The sequence below is a fragment of the Sciurus vulgaris genome, assembly GCF_902686455.1.
Source record: "Sciurus vulgaris genome assembly, chromosome: 9".
Classification (NCBI taxonomy): domain Eukaryota; kingdom Metazoa; phylum Chordata; class Mammalia; order Rodentia; family Sciuridae; genus Sciurus; species Sciurus vulgaris.
Genome location: NC_136469.1, coordinates 66836408 through 66857004, shown reverse-complemented (window position 1 = coordinate 66857004; position 20597 = coordinate 66836408). Strand labels below are relative to the sequence as shown.

The 20597-nt window shown below is 35.2% G+C and overlaps 1 protein-coding gene across 5 annotated transcripts in view; it reads left to right on the top strand.

Moving 5' to 3' along the window:
- Positions 1-20597, top strand: part of GRID2 (glutamate ionotropic receptor delta type subunit 2) — a 1449748-nt gene that overhangs the window by 205795 nt on the left and 1223356 nt on the right. The gene's annotated exons all lie outside the window — the stretch shown is intronic.

The following is a 20597-nucleotide window of genomic DNA, read 5'->3' as shown; positions in this document are numbered from 1 at the left end:
GTGAAAGAGGGCATCCCTGCCTTGTTCCAGTTTTTAGGGGGAATGCTTTCAGTTTTTCACCATTTAGAATGATATTGGCCATGGGCTTAGCATAGATGGCCTTCACAATGTTAAGGAATGATCCCACTACCCCAATTTTTTCTAGTGTTTTGAGCATGAAGGGATGCTGTATTTTATCGAATGCTTTTTCTGCATCTATTGAAATAATCATGTGATTCTTAACTTTTAGTCTGTTGATATGGTGAATGACATTTATTGATTTCCGGATGTTGAACCAACCTTGCATCCCTGGGATAAAACCCACTTGATCGTGATGCACTATCTTTTTAATATATTTTTGTATGCGATTTGCTAAAATTTTGTTGAGAATTTTTGCGTCGATGTTCATTAAGGATATTGGTCTGAAATTTTCTTTCCTTGATGTATCTCTGTCTGGTTTAGGTATCAGGGTGATATTGGCTTCATAGAATGAGTTTGGGAGGGTTCCCTCCTCTTCTATTTTATGGAATACTTTGAGAAGTATTGGAATGAGCTCTTCTTTAAAGGTTTTGTAGAACTCGGCTGAGACAATCTCAAAAAGACAAGGGACGAATGATATTGCTAATAAGTGGAGGATGACACATAATGGGGGGGAGGGAAGGGTTAGTGTTAGGGTTAGAGTTAGGGTTAGGGAGGGGGCAAGTATGGAGGAAGAAAGTACTGTATAGAGGGTAAAGAGGGGTGGGAGGGGTGGGGGAAGGGGAAAAATAACAGAATGAATCAAACAACATTATTGTATGTGGATTTATGATTACACAAATGGTATGCCTTTGCGCCATGTACAAACAGAGAGGCAACATGTATCCCATTTGTTTACAATAAAATAAAAAAAAAAAAAAAAAAAAAGAAGTAGCAAGAAGTCCAGTGTGGGTAGAATGCAACAAGCTAAGAGAAAAGTTTGGGGAGATAAGATCAAGATCAGAGAGGTAAGGAGACCAGATCCTTGTAATCCTTAGGAAGTTTTAAACATGTTATTTTGCCTTTGGTTAAGAACAGACTGTAGGGGGTAAAGGTGGTAACCGAGATTTATGCTAGATGCTATGCAATTATCCAAGGAAAAGACAGTGGTAGCTTGGAAGAGGTACCTTGGAAGAGGTAGCTTGGAAGATTTCTTTTTGGTGATAATGAGAATAATGGCTACATGTCTTTATACTAAAAAACACTGAATTGTACACTGTAAATTGGTGAACTTTATGACTTGTGAATTGTATCTCAATAAAAGTGTTCAGAAAAAGAAAAAAAAAAAAAAAAGAACTCGGCTGAGAACCCATCTGGTCCCGGACTTTTCTTTGTTGGTAGGCTTTTGATGACCTCTTCTATTTCATTGCTTGAAATTGATTTATTTAAGTTGTGTATATCCTCCTCGTTCAGTTTAGGCAATTCATATGTCTCTAGAAACTTGTTGATGTCTTCGAGGTTTTCTGTTTTGTTGGAGTATAGATTTTCAAAATAGCTTCTAATCATGTTTTGTATTTCACTCGTGTGTGTTGTGATATTTCCTTGTTCGTTCCGAATTTTAGTAATTTGAGTTTGCTCCCTTTTTCTCTTTGTTAGCATGGCTAAGGGTTTATCAATTTTGTTTATTTTTTCAAAGAACCAACTATTTATTTTGTTAATTTTTCCGATTGTTTCTTTTGTTTCAATTTCGTTGATTTCAGCTCTGATATTAACTATTTCCTGTCTTCTTCTACTTTTGGTGTTGGTCTGCTCTTCTTTTTCTAGGGCTTTGAGCTGTAGTGTTAAGTCGTTTATTTGTTGATTTCTACTTCTTTTGTTGAATGCGCCCCATGAAATAAATCTTCCTCTCAGTACTGCTTTCATAGTGTCCCAGAGATTTTATATATGATGTGTCTTTGTTCTCGTTTTCTTCTAAGAATTTTTCTATTTCCCTCCTGATGTCTTCTGTTATCCATTCATCGTATAATAGTGTATTATTTAATCTCCAAGTATTGGAGAAGTTTCTGTTTTTTATTCTGTCATTTATTTCTAATTTCAGTCCATTATGATCTGATAGAGTACAAGGTAGTATCTCTATCTTCTTGTATTTGCTAACAGTAGCTTTGTGGCATAAAACATGGTCTATTTTAGAGAAGGATCCATGTGCTGCTGAGAAGAAAGTGTATTCGTTCTTTGTTGGATGGTATATTCTATATAAGTCGGTTAAGTCTAAATTGTTGATTGTGTTATTGAGATCTATGGTTTCTTTATTCAGTTTTTGTTTGGACGATCTATCCAGCAGTGAGAGAGGTGTGTTAAAATCGCCTAGTATTATTGTGTGTGGTCTATTTGATTTCTGGATTTGAGAAGGATTTGTTTGACGTACATGGATGAGCCAATGTTTGGGGCATAGATATTTATGATTGTTATGTCTTGCTGATTTATACTTCCCTTAAGCACTATGTAATGTCCTTCTTTATCCCTTTCGACTAGTTTTGGCTTAAAGTCCACATTATCTGAAATGAGGATGGATACTCCAGCTTTTTTGCTGTGTCCATGTGCACGGTATGTTTTTTCCCATCCTTTCACCTTCAGTCTACGGGTATCTCTTTCTATGAGATGGGTCTCTTGCAGGCAGCATATTGTTGGCTTTCTCTTTTTAATCCAATCTGCCAGTCTATCTTTTGATTGATGAGTTCTGGCCATTAACTTTCACAGTTATTATTGTGATATGATTTGTATTCCTATTCATTGGACTCATTTTTGTTTTTTGACATGATTTGGTTTCTCCTTTATTTGGCTATTCCTTTAGGCTAGTTCCTCCCGTTGCTGATTTACATCGTTGTTTTTCATCTCTTCCTCATGGAATATTTTGCTGAGAATGTTCTGTAATGCCGGCTTTCTTTTAGTAAATTCCTTTAGCTTTTCTTTATCGTGGAAGGATTTTATCTCATCGTCAAATCTGAAAGTAAGTTTTGCTGGGTATAAAATTCTTGGTTGGCATCCATTTTCTTTCAGGGCTTGGTCAATGTTGTTCCAGGCCCTTCTAGCTTTTAGGGTCTGTACTGAAAAATCTTCTGATATTCTTATTGGTTTTCCCCCGAATGTAATCTGATTCTTTTCTCTCGCGGCCTTTAAAATTCTGTCTTTATTTTGAATGTTAGGTATTTTCATAATAATGTGCCTTGGTGTAGGTCTGTTGTAATTTTGCAGATTTGGAGTCCTATAAGCCTCTTGTACTTGGTTTTCCATTTCATTTTTCAGATTGGGGAAATTTTCTGATATTATTTCATTGAATAGATTGTTCATTCCTTTGGTTTGTTTCTCTAAGCCTTCCTCAATCCCAATTATTCTTAAATTTGGCCTCTTCATGATATCCCATAATTCTTGTAGATTCTGTTCATGATTTCTTACTATCTTCTCTGTTTGGTCAACCTTGTTTTCAAAATTAAATATTTTGTCTTCAATATCTGAAGTTCTGTCTTCCAGGTGATCTATCCTATTGTTTATGCTTTCTATGGCATTTTTAACTTGGTTTATTGTTTCCTTCATTTCAAGGATTTCCATTTGGTTTTTTTTCAGTATCTCTAACTCTTTATTGAAATGCTCTTTTGCTTCTGTTATTTGCTCTTTTAACTGTTGATTAGTGTGTTCATTTAATGCCTGCATTTGTTCTTTCATCTCCTCGTTTGCTTCCCTGATTGTTTTAATTATGTACATTCTGAACTCCCTTTCGGACATTTCTTCTGCTGTGCTGTCATTGGGTTTTATTGATATAGTATCTAGGTTTGTTTCGGACATTTTCTTCCCTTATTTTCTCATATTGGTCAGATGTCAATGGGACTCTGTGATATTGTAGATTTCCTCTATTGGCTTATAGTGACCCTGTAGATTTCCAGTGTATCACCTACCAGCCTTCAGTAGCCAGAAGTCTTGGATTAATTTGATAATGCAGTGCTTCCGAAGAATGCTGCCCCTAACCCGCTACCAGTTCCAGGGAGAGAGACCTGGAGAGGTGTCTTGTTGCACAGCCCTGGTTCCAGAGGCTGGTTGTAGGTTGGAGGTCTCCACTGGCTTGGGGACTTGTGGCTGGCTCTATATAGACGGGCTCTCACTGGGTGATTTGCCCCGAGAAGCTAGCCTAGAGAGGCGCTTCCGGCTGGAGGGGGGCTGGGCTGCTTGGGGAAGTCCCTGGCGCCCTGTGCTGGTCACTGAAGCAACCTGTGGGTGGGCTGTAGCTGGCAGTGGGGCCGGCTGGAGCTGGCTGGGGCGGGCCGGAGCTGGCTGTGCTTCTTCTATGCAGAAGGGCTCTCACTGGGGGGCCTGTTCTGAGAGGCTGGAGGATCTGTCCCTGTGGGCAGAGTCCACCGCCAGACTGCACCGAGCTGCCTGGGGGAGATGCTATCTGCCCTGTCCCACTCTCCTAAGCCACTCGAATTTGGGCCTGCCACCCAGCTGAGCTTCGCTGGGTGGGGGAGACTCACCCCGTGGTTCTATCTTAGTCCGAGTCTCTCAATGCCTCCCCTTCTTGAATCCTGAGTTCTGGGGCGACTGGAGATGCAGTCACCCTCTAGTCCACCATCTTGGATCGCCCCGTGGAAAAAGCCTGCTGCTGGAGGGGGACAATGCTGCCTGGAGATGTCTCTCCCTGCCCAGCCCTGGTCCCAGAAGCCGCTTGCATGTCGAATATCTCCACTGGCTTGGGGACTTGTGGCTGGCTCTGCGTCGAGAGGCTCTCACTGGGCGGTCTGCCCCCGGAAGCTAACCTACATAGGCGCTTCCCGCCGGAGGGGGCTGGGCTGCTTGGGGGAGTCCCTGGTGCCCTGTGCTGGTCACTGAAGCAACCTGTGATTTACCACAATTTTAAAAAGTAAAATTAAATAAATGAGTAAATAGATAAGTAAATACAAGAAAGACATTCACCTTTAATAAATAGTTATTGCTTCAAAATGTAGTCATTTTTAAGAATCCTAGAAGAACTCTCTTCAACTACTCTTATTTTTCTGAAAATCAGCCAACCTTTGTTGTTGTTTTATATATGTGTACCTTGAAAACTGACAGCAGGAAAAGCCCCTTGGGGTTAAAGTATCACATTTGCTTAAATCCATATGAAATGACTGACCCTGGATAATTTCCTGACATGGGTTTGTGAACTATATAGAGGAACGAGAATCCCAGCATGTAAGTGAAACCATGACAATGCTACATGGCTGTAATAGGGGAGAAGAGAAATAAATGCACATTGAAGCAGCAGCATCAGATTTAACCTTATTTATAGTGTGGTTTAATTATAATTACTTTTTGAAAATTTAAATAATGGTTATAACAGCATGAAATCATATGAATTTAAAAATGATCCAACTCAAACTTGAGAGGCATTTGACTAAACAGCACCAAAGAGAATCTAGAACTGTGCCAAGGGAGAAATTCTATCTAAGGATTACTGTAAGGAACAAATGAGATGAAAATTAGTCTACTTTAGAAGTATTTCGAAGCATTTTCTATTTAAAAGTTTTAATAACTTAAGTAACAATAATCATTTACCTAGAAAACCAAAACTCCTGCACACATATGAATATGTACTCACAAAGGCTCTATTCCTAATCCTATGAACTAGAACTTTGCACTGTATTAGTCTGGGGTCTCCAGAGAAACAGGATACTATGTATTGTATATATAGTATATTCATAGATTCACATGTATACTAATGTATATATGTGGTAGTAATATATAAATCAATGTCTCATACACATACATAGTAGAGAGATTGATTGTAACAATTGGTTCACACAGTTATAGAGTTTAAAAAAGCTGAAGATTTTTTCTTAGCAAGGTGGAGAGTCAGGACAACCAATGACAGTCCTTTCAGTGAGAAGTCAAAGACCTATGAACTAATAGAGTCAATGGTATAAATTCCAGTCTGAGCACAAGTCTGAATGTAGGAGAAAACCATTGTCCCAATCCCAGCTTATCTCAGAGTCATGCAGAGAAAGTGAATTCTCTCACACTCAGTTCTGTCCAGGCCTTCAATGTATTGAATGAGGTTCACCCACATTATGGAAAGTAATCTGATTTAGTCTACAGTGTCAAATGTTAATCTCATCCAGAAACACTCTCATAGACTCCATGAAGAGTGTTTAGCTAAATATCTAGGCATGCCATGGCCCAGTCATTTTGATGCATAAAATTAGACATCATAAATCTACTTCTTTTGTCAACTTGACATCCATATGCCACTTCTTAAATCATGTTTAGTCTTCAAATGAAGAAAATAACAATACCATAGTTCTTCCTAACATGTACACCTATTCTGCATATAATAAAAAATGCACTAAACACTTACCCAGAGGAAATGAAGTTCATGAGTACACTACTTTTCTTGACATTTCCTTACTTTCATATTATAATTCAAATTTAATATGCTTAAATTCTATGGTATAAGGTCAATACATCTTGTGCTATATACTAAAGGAACAGAGTGGGGAGAAAACAAACATTTTAACCCAATACAAGCAAACATATTCATAAAAAACTAAAGAGAAGAAACATGACAATTACAGTTCTAATTTCTGTGACTGTGTGCAGAAACATAGCTGGCATATATAACTGCTTTCTTCTATTAGCTATTTTATTATTATTTTGCTTCTTGCAAGCATCTTATCTGGTTGTGGTTTTGCGCCTGGTAGAGTGACCCAAACCTTTGTTTCTCACACACGTAAGCCATTAGTAGGCCTACCTGGATTAGGTAGTTATAGTTTTCCATTGCCCATAATCACAAGGCATTGTCATCCTAGGGATGCATTAAAGATCTCTTATATTCCATACCACTCTTCCTTACCTCCACTTTGGAGCAGCAGTTCAGTTTCTCCTTGGTAGTTAGAATTAATCACAACATCCAAAATGATGACTTTGCCTGTTAATTCTTTACCTGTGAATTCAGAGGCATGAGAAGCCCCAAAATGACCAGCTGTGTGGCAGATAGGGTATGGGTTGAAAGCAGAATTAAATAAGGTCTTAAGAGCAAACTTCTTTGAGAAGGTGGCATAGGAGAAAATCTTGATGAAGGTGAGGAACGTGGCCAGGCTGGTATTTAAGAGTCTAGTAATCCAGATGCACAGGTGAGATCCAGCACCCATTCTAAGATTGAATTGTGCCTATAAATGGCAAGTTCGAGGAACAGGAGAGGAGCAGGTATGATTGTAAACAGGAAAGAGAGTAATAGGAAAATATTGTAGATAGTTAATAGAGAGTGAGGTCATATAGGTCTTTTTAGGCCATTGTAAGGATTTTCATTGTTCTTAGAGTCAAATAGGAAGTCATTGAAGGGTTTTAGGCAGAAGAGACAAGATCTGAGATCTGACAGTTTTTTTTTTGTTCAGGGGGCAGGTACCAGGGATTGAACTCAGGGGCACTTATCCACTGAGCCACATCCCCAGCCCTATTTTGTATTTGATTTAGACACAGGGTCTCCCTGAGCTGCTTAGTGCCTTGCTGTTTGCTGAAGCTGGCTTTGAACTCACAATCCTCTTGTCTCAGCCTCGGAGCATTTAGGATTAAAGGCATGTACCACGGTACCCAGCCTGACAGGTTTTTAAACTGTCATTCCAGCTACTGGGATGTTACTCCATGTAAGAAGTTGGAATGCTCTTTAGTGTAGCTACTGACTTGATCAGCTCTCCCTGACAGTGGTTCCAGCAAGGGTCTTAGCACTGTATGTGGTGAGTAGCCAAGTTATTTATATGACATTTAGGTAGAGCTCAAGAGGAGCAATCAACCATAACTCCACATTTTTAGTTAGGGGATTTGGGAGGGAGGAATGTCTGCTAAATAAGATGAAAAAGGCATATGGGGACAGACTTGACAGATTTGCAGACAAAAAGTCAGGAGCTTAGTTTTTCACAGAGCAATTGGTGATGTTCACTGGGTAACCACATAGGAAACAAGTGATTAGATTCTTGGAAGGATTCTTAGTCATACCTCTGAGCAGCAGAGAGTCCCTGGAAAATTCTAGGTAAGGGTATTATCGTCAATTTCCTGCTTTAGTTTAGTGCTTTCTTGTGGTTAGGAAGAAAACAGATCTTAAAGAATGAAGGACGGAATTTAGCAAGGGGAGATTGTAGGTGATTGCAAACATCCAATAAGAGATTTTGAGGAAGTGAACAATGAGTGGCAGTAAAAATGGAGAAAAGCAGAATGGTTTCAGAAGTACTTTACAGGTAAAAATCGTCACATTGTTATGGTCAAAAGAAAGGGAGGACTTAAATATTTTTAAACTAATTGACTTATTAATGCTATTACCCTAAATCAAGAATAAAGAGGAAAATACAAAAATAAATTTGCTTGGTTATTTCCAAATTCTATTATGACAGTGCATTTTTGTTTGTTTTACTTTCAACAATCTTAATTGTTGCATTATAGTTGTGCATAATGATGGAATTTGTTGTTACATATTCATACATGCACAAAATATAACAACATAAATTGGCCAATATCACTCCCTAGCACTTCTCCCCTCTCCCCCCACTCCCACCTCTTGGTCCCTTTGCTCTACTGATCTCCCTTTGATTTTTAGGACATCCACCCCACCATATTCTGCTTCCCATTTTCCTTTCTAGTTTCCACAAATGAGAGAAAACTTAGACCCTTTTCCTTCTGAGTTTGACTTATTTCACTTAATATAATGGTCATTAGTTTCATCCATTTTCCTACAAATGACATAAATTCATTTTTCTATATGGCTAAATAAAATTCCATTGTGTATATATACCACATTTTCTTTATCTATTCATCCATTGATGGATACCTATATTGGTTCCATAGTATGGCGATAGTGAATTGTGCTGCTGTAAACATGGTTTTGCATGTATCACTGTAGTAAGATGATTTTAATTCTTCAGGATAAATACTGAGGAGTGGTCATATAGTGGTTTCATGCCTAGTCTTTATAGGATCCTGCATATTATTTCTACAATAGTCACACTAACTTATAGGCCCACCAACAGTCTAAATATTTCTTTTTCCTCTAAATCCTATCCAGCATTTATTATTTGTATTCTTGATGACTGCAGTTCATACTGGTGTGAGATGAAATCACAGTATAATATTGATTTGTATTTCCTTAATTGCTAATGATATAAAACATTTTCTCATGTATCTGTTGGACATCTGCATTTCTTTTTTGAGAAGTGTCTGTTTAATTCATTTGTCCATTTGATAATTGGGTTATTTGATTTTTTTTTTTGGTGTAAAGTTTTTTGAGCTCTTTGTATAGCCTAGGTATTTATCCTCTGTCCAAAGAGTAGCTAGAAAAGATTATCTCCTGTTCTATAAGTTCTTTCTTAGAGTGCTTTCAACCCAGCCCCTGATATTCTTCTTTTATTCTTCTTCCTTATAGGACATTAAAACCAAAACATTTTACAGTTCTGCTTTTATATAGTAAAATATAATCAACTATAACTCTAAGTGTGTTGGCCAGGTCGGTCCTGCATTAAATTCAATGAAACACCTGTGTGTGTGTGTGTGTGTGTGTGTGTGTTTAGTATATGTATAGATAGAAATGTTTTCATCTTTAGATACATCTCATTTATATTTGTTAATATTTTTTGTTTGAATATTTGTTTACATATGGGATAAAGATAGATTTTGATGTGGAAAAAAAAATGACACGGTACCAGTGAAGTACTCCTTTGAAGAATGTCATGAATTAGACATGGTAGTGATTACCTATAATCCCAGTGACTGAGGAGGCTGAGGGCGGAGGCCAGAGAATGATAATTTCTAGATCAGCCTCAGCAATTAAGTGAATCCCTCATTAACTTAATGAGACCCTGTCTAAATAAAAAAAAAAAAAAAAAAAGAATGAATAAAGGAAGGAAGAAAGGGAGGGAGGGAGGGGAGGGAGGAAGGGAAAATGGCTAGGAAAATAGCTCATTGGTAAGGTGCACCTAGGTTCAATCACCAGTACCAAAAAGAAGAAAAGAATGTCATGAAGCAATAGTGATCTATGTATCTACTTTCACAGCAACATTCTATCATTGGTAATGGATTACCTATGCATTTAGTACAATGAGAGTTTACCTATTCATTTAGTACAAGTAGTCAGCCTTCACAACCCCTTACAATGTGAATTAATGAATTATTAATGCTTAGGATTACATTAATGGTACCAGAAAAGTGAACTGGACTAGAAAAGAATTGAAAAGATGATTCATATCAGTTTGGAAAGTGCATTTGAAATTATCAAGGCTATGATTTAATAAATTTATAGATCCAGTGGGCATTTTAAAAGATTATTACATAGCATTTACATTATGGTTATGTATGTATATATAACTCAAGAGGATTTGGAAATACAAAAGTATTTTTTTAGCCCTAGAGAAAGATATAGGAAGAGAGAGATAGAGTATTACAAATTATAATGGAAGATACAGTCACCCTTGATAATAAAATAGTTGAAACATTAAATAACTATTTCCAGACATAGCTATGGGACAGAACATTTATGATGACCTATTTTGTATCAGCATCACTATGACCAATGTAATAAGATTCAAAAAAGTCAATTCTCTGGATTTTCCTGATTTAGTAGCATATAACAAAGCTACAATTTTTTGTTATGACTTTCAGTGCATTTCTTTAGTATTTCTTGAGCAATTGAAAAAGAGAGTGCAGAAGTTTTATACAGTCAGTCTACTACCCAAGCCTTCACTAAGTCATATTATTCAGAAAGCATTTTTTCCATTTTATATGAACATGGTATTATTGGCTTCCATGATTCTTTGATTATAGTTTTTCAGTACAGAGGCCTGCTTTTAGTGGTCCATTCTTACTTTCTTTCCTCTATCTTATTGTAAATAGGGATCTTTATAATGCTAAATACAAAACAAAGGACATTTTTATTATATAATTTGAATCATTAAGTTTTATGGCTTACAAAATATATTGAGGGGCTGGTTGACTTCTCTTTATTTTGTATGACACACAGAGGAAGGAAAAACTGGGACAGCATTATCAAGATTACTTAAAACACAGCTTGGTGTGTTTCATGGTTTCCTTTAGACAATAAAGAAACTGTTCAGTAAACTGGGAAAGTTAATAAAATAAATGAGTTCACAGGCAGCCTTCACCTGACTAATTAACCCTAGTTATTTGGGTTTTGAGTATGTGTATATTAATTATGTGTTTTGGTTGTGACATTCTAAGGATCATTGGACATTTATCTTTGTATTCTTTATTCCAATATTTAAATATTTCTTTTTAAAATAAGAACAATAATATCACAAATTGATATGTGACATAGCTCATAACTTTCAAGATGATAAGAACCATAATATTCATCCTTTCAATATGAGCTTTTAATTCATGTAAGCATTTAAAGCACTGACTATGTTTAGCAGCACTCTCATTATATATTAAGGAAGAAGTACTTGTTTCTAGTCTTAAAAGATTATAATATCTTTAAGCAGACAAAATATCTGGCGGGGGGGAAGCAGTTAAAGAAATGTGTGGTAAAATGATCTAAACTCAGCTTTTATAGACTAAATAAAGGAAGGGATCCAATATCCTTTTTGTAGCCTCTGAACATGCTTGACTCCAGCTACTGCTTTTTTATATCCCAAAGAAAATCTCATAAAACTGATCCAGAAAAGAGGGGGCCTTTCACCAAAAAAAATAATAGTTTTAAAGAAGTAGGGATAAGCAAAACCTATGTGGGTTTGCTAAGAAGTCTTTTCATGTACAGCAGAGTAATCACCTTATTTAATAGAGCATCTAAGTGAATCTGTGCTTTAGGCAACAGAAGATAGGAAACTACATAAAAGACTCAGAGTAGGTGAAATTATTTTGTGGGAGGGTGAGTTAAAAGAATGAGGCCAGAAGCCAAAGCTGAGCCCAAAGTCCACTTATTTAGTGGATAGGTAAGGAAAACAAGCATAAGATATGTCACAATCACAGTACACCATTATCATGTACATATCTTATAAAGAAAGAACTGCCCTAGGCACTGGAAGTTTGGCAAGGATGAGGAAGTCCTTGCTTTTGAGGAGCTTGCTATCTAGTGAGAGAGAGGGACAGATACATAAATCCTACAGCCACATAATAGTACAATTGGAGTCAACCTCAAGGCTGAGCAGCAGGAAACAGATCAAACTGCCTCCTGTCTGGGAGGATGAGAGCAGACCTCATTGAGCAGTCGACTGTTGAGTTCAGTCTGAAGGGAAGGATATGACTTTAAAAGCCCACAAATGGGACCATGATTCCAGACTTAAGGAATAGTAAGTACAGAGATATGTGAAAACACAAAGTTAAGTGAAAACAACCCTGCCTAGGTAAATGGAGCTGCAGCGCAGGAAGCTCCCTGAGCAATGGTAGAAAGTGAGGTTGGCACAGTAGTCAGGAGTCAGCGTGTGAAAGGACTTGCTTAGGTTTTACTCTGAGATAGCAAAGAGCTGTGGAAGGACTTAAGATTTTCAACTGTCACACAATTCTGTCCGATTCTGCACGTTGTAGCATCACTTCTTCAGTTAGGTAGAGGGTAAGTTACAAGTAAAGGCCACAGTTCTAGAGATTGATCTGGTGGCCATTGATACAAACTGGGGGGTAGATTCTTCTTAAGTCATTGGCAGTGGAGAAGCAGTTTTGAAAAGCTTTAGAGATAGATAAACCCTGGCTACCACTGCATGTGACTGAGAGCTGAGAGAGAGGAGAGTAGTCAAATATGTTCTAAGCTTTGAATTTGGGACTTTATAAAGTATATGCAATCATAGATGGCAGCACAGTTGGGGAAATTCCAAGGGGAAAATATGTGGTAATCCTGAGTTTAAATTTGTAATAAGTCAACTACTTTTCATGACTTGAGTAAAATAACTTCTTCAATTGTAGAGAAGGATAAGTATTTACATGCCTATCTTCAGATAGGTTTATCAATAGGTATTCCAATGCCTTTTCTTTTCACCTCAGTATCAGAATGACAATATAACAAGATTGTATTTTCCTCCATGAACCATAAGACTTCTATTACAACTGTGATTAGGAACAGTATGACTAGAAACCTGCATTACTGTTGAGGGCCAAAGTATTATTGACCATTGGCTTTCATTTTTCAGTATTATTTCAATATTTACACACCTTTTTATTAAAAGATATTGATTTTATAAGTGAATAAATTTCAGTGAATGCAGCCTACTTGAACTTTGGAAAGAGTAAATTAATTCACAATAAAGTTATACAATGGCAGATCCTACTTCATATCTTCCACCCATAATTATGAAAATATTTAATCATATATAAGCCTCAGGTTTGAACTTCAGTTGAATTATTTTTTAGGATACAAGATAGAGAAAGAATATTCTCTCTTCCTTTAAAGACCAATATTCTCATTCAGGCCTCAATATTATTGTTAATTTTCTATGTTATATTGAAAATTCACCATGTTGATAGTAAAGAATAATTTCCAAAATTCTTTAAATTAAAACTTCATACATCATTTTGTCTGGAACATAGTTGTAATTATCCTAATGTGTTCAGATGCTTATACTACCAAAATGCATATATACATGTGTTAAAAGATATGACTTTTTATATTAATGAGTTAAATAAAAACATAATTTTTAAAGTAATATTAGAACCAAAGGCAATGTGGTCACTCCAATAAATTTCAACTTTCATATAAACATTTTTTTGTACTATAACACTCTTCTTCCCTCAAATGTTTAGATTAATAAAGTCTTTGCAACGTTAGAAGAACTTTCTTATTTATAATTGTGGAGATTGCTGGGAGAAAATTCCACACTTCCAAATTTAAACCACATCTAATAAATGCCCTATCGCTTTAGTTATCAGTTAATGTATGAATGTAGTATTCAAAATAGCTCATTCACTTAGAAGAAAGAATTATCAATGCCAGAACTATAGCAATTATTCAATTATGGTCACATGAAAATGACCAAAAGACAAACAGAAAAAGAGCTTGAGGCTGTTAAGTACATCAATTAAATTCCATTATTATTATAGCAAGTGGTAAATGAGATCACCCTAAAAATCTAAATATGCATTCTATAGTACTAGAACTACCCAGCAGAATTAAAATAGCATATAAATGCTCACAACTCCCACAATTTTTACTCCCAACTTACGGAGCAACTATTAAGAGAAATGAAATGAAGTAGAAATACTGATTTACATAAAGCTCTCTATATTTTGCTTTTTCGCTTACTTTACTGTTATTTCTTAAAAATCTCATGGAAGTATGAATATGTAATGTAAATATGGAAATATATTTAAATTTTTTGTCTTTTTAGTTCTTTTCTTTTAAAAAATGATTTTCTACCCATTTTCCCTCACTTCTTTTGCTCACCAATGTTTCTTTTCCAAATTCACATGTTGTGAGTAAATGTCCCAAGAATGACTAAGCATAATAAACAGCTGTTAAAATGCCATTTTCAAAATTAGACCTTAAAAACTGATTCTTTTCTGTTTGTTTCTATATGAATGCATGCACTACATGAGTAGTTGATCCATCTTTATCAGCCATAGCTTTACATAACAGAACACATTCAGGATACAGTTACCAAAAGAATAGTAGGTTTGTGAATACTCAGTGAAAGGCATTCATGATCTTCTTTCTATACAAAGACTCACTTGAGCTTAATATCCAGGAGGTTCAATCAACCTGAATCTATAGTCCTCCTCTTTTCACTGTGCACTAAATATGCAGCACTATATAACAATAATGCTCTACTTTAAAATATTTTATAATTTCTGTTTTGATAAATTTCCCATAGTTCATTCATGTTACTTTGGATTCACTTTGGTTATGAGCAAGAAATTTTATTCCTAGCTTTTGTAGGGAGTTTAAGTAAATTGTATCCTGACTGTTACTTATTAAATAAGCTTTTTTTGGACCTAAATGAACATGTACATATTTCATAGATGAAATAACTGAATTTTTTGGTCCGCATCAGGAATAATGGAACATTTTCGTAGACCCAGTATTATTTCACAAGTGAGCTTCAATGAATGAGTTCCTTTATTTGCAACGGTAAATGGATTTGTAATCCCTAATCCTTGATGTGTCTGTGTAAAGCATGTTTAAAAAAAAAAAAAAATCTTTCTTTGTAATAAGTGAAAGGATGAGTTATTTAGATTTCAAGGTTTTATGCAAATATATTTCCTCATGTTTCTTCCTGCTACAATCTGCCCAGAACAAATATGTTATATTATATGAGTAATTATTCTCTAAATGGCTCATTCTGGAAGCAACTCTAAATAATACTTGTCTGGTGAGCAGTGATCTGGTTTGTGTTTGCAAACAGTCTATTAGCCTTTTCAAAGACCTTTCTGGGATGCAAACAACTTGGCAAACAACCTGCTTTCAGAAGAACTTGGGGAGTGTGTGTGTGTGTGTGTGTGTGTGTGTGTGTGTTTTAAATGTAAACTGTGCCACTCAGAAATTAACCCTAATTAATGGATATGAAATAAAATTTCATACCCTATCTTGACAGTTTATTAAATAGAATAGCAACCCTCTTGCTATGTCTATTGGAAAATTCTACTTTCTGTCTAACCTACATCCTTCAGGTTAGTTTAACCCTATTTCTTCTGATTCTTTTCTCAGAAATAGTTACAAAATCTCTTGTATGTTACCATAATTAAATTACTTTGTATTCTAGATTTTACTGGTTCATTAGTTTATTACTTAACATTATATCTTATCTCTAATACTTTAATTTTAATAACTACATGTGAGCATTTATTAAGTGCTAACTTTGTGCATAACATCTTATGTCTTTTCTCATTATTCTTAAAAATAACTCTTAAGAAACAAATTACAAATTGAGTCCAAATCTGTATGTCTTCACATTCAAAAATCCTAACAATTATTTTCATTCTTCCAAATTCTTTAAAGTATTCAAATATTTATCAAGTTTTTAAGTTTCCCTAACTCATCACTGTCTGATGAACATTGAATTTAAGTTCAGTGCACTGAGCTGATTCTTTTTTATCCCATCGATGATACTGTAATTCAGAAAATGTTGTGAATGGGCATGGATGAGCCATGTGTTCAGAGCTCTTATTAGTTACTGGGAAGAAGAAAAATATAGGAAATTCCTTTAATTATTACTTTGCACAAGACAGCATGACTTGGAGCTGTACAAAGAAAAAAAAAAAAAAAAAAAAAAAATAAAAGTTCTACCCAGAAAGTTGTTTTAAAGTTTAATGTAGGCCAAGCACTTGGCATACTGAGTGCTCTATAAATAGCTGATACTCTACACACTGTGAATTCATAGACATCACACTTGCATCCCTAGCCTCTAGATGGATCCTGCTCTATGAAGGTTCACAAAATTATGTGTTACATGAATATATTAATGAATGTAAGGTGTTGGGATAAAGGAAAGTCAGACTATAACTATCCAGTAGGATACAAGTTTTTGGTGGAGCTTTAAGGAATGTGAGTGATGTGAACTGAGAAATGCATTCTAAAACAGAGAACTATCTTTTATCTATACCCAAGAGGAAAAGAGTTTAAGATAGAAAACGCTGTGTCCTTTTTGGGGTTCATTATAGTTGTTTACTCAGTTTTCCTTCAGACTTGAAGCTGATAAGTGTTTACCTTTCTTAAAGTTGGATACTGTAATTGTTCCTACAATCACTTGTATAAAATAGTGCTGTTGTTTTGGATGTTAATGATGAATTAAAAATGATAAGTAGTGAAACAATATTTATTCATACAAATTATACATTTTCCAAAATGGGTATAGTCTTTTCCTGACAATATTGATCCTGTTTCTTAAGCAATTCATTTCACATGCTCATTTAAATTTTAATTGCTTCCAGGCTGGTGTTTCATAATTATAGTCAAGACAATCCATGATTTTAGTTTCCCTATTAATTATTTCCATTACAGATAGAAAAATAAACTTCTAATTTGGTGGTATTATATTTAAAGAGTCTTTTCACTTACTAACATTATAATGATTGACATTGCTGACAATTTAATAATTATTAGGATACCTGATTTATTTTAAATAATTCAGCCAATTTTCATTGAGAATAAATATTTGTACAATAATTATGGTCAGAATCTCTTCCAGAACATGTAGCCTTAAGAATAGAAAATTCTTTGTGTCTTCAAAATAGATCTGTTCTGCAAGGTAGCTTAGCATGATATAATCAGAACTCAAAAATATGAATGATTTGTATATAAAGTCATTGAAGTTAATTGGACATAACTGAACAGTCTTCTCTAATATTAACTGCTTTTGATGCCATCACATCTTTCTGAACCTCACTCTAACTTTAATTTAGAATATCATGCCTAGTAAGATTTATATTCATTTCCTGTTCTAGCTTTGAAACTAAATTGTTGTGACTCTAATCTTTCAAGCTGTCATCTAAATTCCTTCCTATTCTTTTTTCAAATACATATTTTTTTAACTTTGATAATTTTTTTCAATCAATAATGCTTCTCTCAAGTATTTGCAGAAGTATTCAGATGCTGGGGGTTTCCTCAGAATAATGCTATATAACTATTTCAATGTAAAATCATGAGAGCTACTTTATAACTAATCATGAGGGTACATCCATAAGAAGTACCCTCTAATGCAAAATATTAAGTGTAGCATGCATTCAAATATTAAAAACATCAGTATTGTTAGCTCTGGTACCTCAGACAAACATATTAGGAATAATTACTAAAGCTATAGAAAGATCACTTTGGGAAATCAAAGAAGACATTCAAACATTGAAAAGATGAAACACTCAAAGGCATATTGTAGAAAAGATTAAAAAGTCACAGGGTTTAAATGGATAGTTTTATAATGTTCATCTCTAACCAATCATTGGATTATTTGATAATTTAAATGAAAAGAAATATTGATGAAATTACTTCACATTTGAAAATATAAGTTAAAATACAAACTACTTATAAACTAAGGCCAAATAAATGTGATAAAGCTAATAAAATGATTTTATTTAGTAAAATTTTTATTTTGCAAAATATAACTTTTTGGTATTAAAAATGTTTTTTAACTGTTTTATTGAGGAGCGAATTTAATTAATCTCTAAGAGACTCCTTTCGCTTTCTTCAGAAACCTTATTGTAAAGATTTAGGTTTGTATTTTTTAGAATATGTGATGTTTTCGGGAGGGAAAGTGAAAGAGAGCTGGGCTTGACCAATATTTTGTTAAATTATGTAATCATTTAAATCCTGTTTTTTCACTTTAAAGTACTTGCTTTTTATTTGATTGTATATCATATACTCTCTTCTCTCAATACATTATAATCTGTAAATTTTGCTTTGTTAAATTATTCTCTCAGCTCTGCCAAACCTAGGTCCAAATTCAATCCCAAGTAGTGTGATTTTGAGCAAGATAATGTCTCCTATGCCTCTATTTTCTCATCTTTAAAATGGGAACTACAGTTCCTGACCTCTGAGGATAGATGCAAGAATTAAGAAAACACATCTCAAATTCCAAATAATTTCTAGTGAATTTTAAGCTTTTAGTTGATTGCTGTTGTTTGCTTTCTACTGTCTTCTCCTTTTCATTTCCTTCCCTGTAAGGCTTCATGAATGCCTTAACTTGAAACAAATTTTGATTACTGAAAAAGAGATGAAAGTTTGTAATTTAAAAAATACAGGGTTGCCAGTGAGGCCTGTGGTGAGGCCTGCAACTCCACGCACTCCAGAGGTGGCAGGAAGATCACAAGTTTGAGGCCAGCTGCAGCAATTTAATAAGCCTCTCTTTAACATAAAAGTAAGAGCCAGGCGCAGGGGCACCAGCCTATAAAAGCCCAGTGGCTTGGGAGGGTGAGGCAGGAGGATAGTGAGTGCAAAGCCAGCCTCAGCAAAAGAGTAAGGCACTAAGCAACTCAGTGAGACCCTGTCTAAATAAAATGCAAAATAGAGCTGGGGATGTGGCTTAGTGGTTGAGTGTCCCTGAGTTCAACCCCTGGTTACTGTCCCCCCCCCAATTAATAAATAATAATAATGAAAATATAAAGAGTAAGAGTGGAGACATGGCGCACCGGGAAAGTGCCCCTGGGTTTAATCCTCAGTATTAAAATAAATGAATAAATAAATATAATGTTTCAGAACTAACTTCTTAGAAAAGTAGGTTCCAGTCTTCATCATGTGGGTTTAGGACCGACTTCCTTAACATGACTCCCAAAGCAGAAGAAATAAAAGTAGGAATCAATAATTGGAGTAGATTCAAACTAAAAAGCTTTCTCTCAGCAAAGGAAATAATCAACAATGTGAAGAGAGAGCCTACAGAGTGGGAGAAAAAATCTTTGCCACACACACTTCAGATAGAACACTAATTTCCAGAATGTATAAAGAACTCAAAAAACTCTATACCAAGAATACAAATAACCCAGTCAACAAATGGGCTAAGGAAATGAACAGACACTTTACAGAAGAAGATCTACAAGCAATCAACAAACATATGGAAAAATGTTCAACATCTCTAGTAATAAGAGAAATGCAAATCAAAACTACCCTAAGATTCCATCTCACACCAATTAGAATGGCAGTTATCAAGAACACAAGCAACAATAGGTGTTGGCGAGGATGTGGGGAAAAAGGTACACTCATACATTGCTGGTGGGGCTGCAAATTAGTGCAGCCACTCTGGAAAGCAGTATGGAGATTCCTCAGAAAACTTGAAATGGAACCACCATTTGACCCAGCTCTCCCACTCCTTGGCCTATACCCAAAGGACTTAAAATCAACATACTACAGAGATACAGCCACATCAATTTTCATAGTGGCTCAATTCACAATAGCCAGATTGTGGAACCAACCTAGATGTCCTTCAATTGATGAGTGGATAAAGAAACTGTGGTATATATATACAATGGAATATTACTCAGCCATAAAGAATGATAAAATTATGGCATTTGCAGGCAAATGGATGAAATTGCAGAATATCATACTAAGTGAGATAAGCCAATCCCAAAAAACCAAAGACCGAATGAGCTCTCTGCTAAGTGGATGATGATACATAATGGGGGTGGAAGGAAGGCAAGAATGGAGGAAGGATGGATTGTATACAGGAAAAGAGGGTGGGGATGGGGTGAAGGGAAGGGAAAAATAACAGAATGAGACAAACATCATTATTCTATGTATGTGTATGATTACAGAAATGGTGCGATTGTACTTTGTGTACAACTAGAGAAACAACAGTTGTACCCCATTTGTGTACAATGAATCAAAAAAAAAAAAAAAAAAAAACTTCTTAGGAAGAAACAAAACAAGAACTGGCAAGTTTATCTGTTGTCCCTTATATCTTGCTTGTCCAAGTTGCTTAGGTACATTTAAATCTATCTTTTTTTCCTATTAACTGTAGCATTTTTGCTAACAGTTGGAAATTTGGATGAATACATTAGAAAGTAGTTTTTGTTATGTCTAAGTTGTTTTTAATAAGTTCTTAAAATTAACCATACTCTTTTAATATGTTTAGTTAATCAAAGTGTTGCTATGTAAAAGTGGAAGATAAAAATCAGTTTTATTGGAATCTCCACTGCATTGTTATCAATGGCTAGCTAATTTTTGTTCAGTGAGGATTCCTAGTATTCAATTAAGGTGAAATTTTAAAAAATTTAATTCAGAGAGTAGAAAA